Here is a 1,005-nt window from a genome sequence, read left to right on the forward strand (position 1 = left end):
ATCCATCTTTCTGTCTTGTCCCACTCCCCCTCCCTATCTCTCCCTCTATCTTCCCCTCTCACACACATACAACGCCTTTCTTTTCCTCCCGTGTTACAAGTGTGATGTTCAGAGTTCCCCGGGCCCTCCATCAGCACTCTCCACCCCCCGTATCTGATCTCAGACATGCAAATTACATTACCTTCCCTTCAATATCGTTTATTATTGACTTAGTATGCTTCATGCTTGACTTCACCAACATTTCCGCCGGTTATCTGATCAAGGGATGTCTTAGATCATGACGGACAGGGGCGAGGGGGGGGGGGGAAGCGTGCACCTCCTTACCAGTCGCTGTGTCTTGTTCGTTGCTACTTACACTCTCGTAATGTTACTTGAGGCCTGGTGCTTATGGCAGTCGCATAGACCCTGCAGACGTTTTCGGAACTCGGCGATTATCTTGGGAAAGGGATCTTGAGGTGTTTCAGTTGGATTGTATTTTTTTTATTAATGTTTTTATTTTGTTAGTTTTTATAATTTTTATCTGTATTTTTATTTTTTTTTATTATTATTTTTTGTAGTTGTATAAGCTTGGGATTGTGTTTGTGGATTTCGTTTGTGCTTTTTTTTCCTTAGTGGTTGACGTAAGTGTAGCAAGAACTTCTGTGCTTATCTCTTGCGTAATTATCATTATCATCCCTGCGGATAACAAAAGATATCGACGCTGACCTTTCGGGAAAAAAAAAATCACAAGTAACTCCGAAGATTACATCGTCGTAATACAAGCGGAATATCCCCCTTAATTAAAAGAGACAGGAAGAGAAGACGAAATAAAGATATCAAATCGTCGGACACAAGATCCTCCTTATCTCTAAGTACAAAATGGCCGCTTACCTCGAGGCTCCAGAATTGAGTTAATGATCTGTGACCTGGATGACTGTGAAATATATATGCCACTCGGCCCGATAGTATGCATGCGACAGACACATAGACGTAGACGCAGACACGATACAGCTGGCTAGTTGGTTA

Source organism: Penaeus monodon, chromosome 23 (genome assembly GCF_015228065.2).
Source record: "Penaeus monodon isolate SGIC_2016 chromosome 23, NSTDA_Pmon_1, whole genome shotgun sequence".
Lineage (NCBI taxonomy): Eukaryota > Metazoa > Arthropoda > Malacostraca > Decapoda > Penaeidae > Penaeus > Penaeus monodon.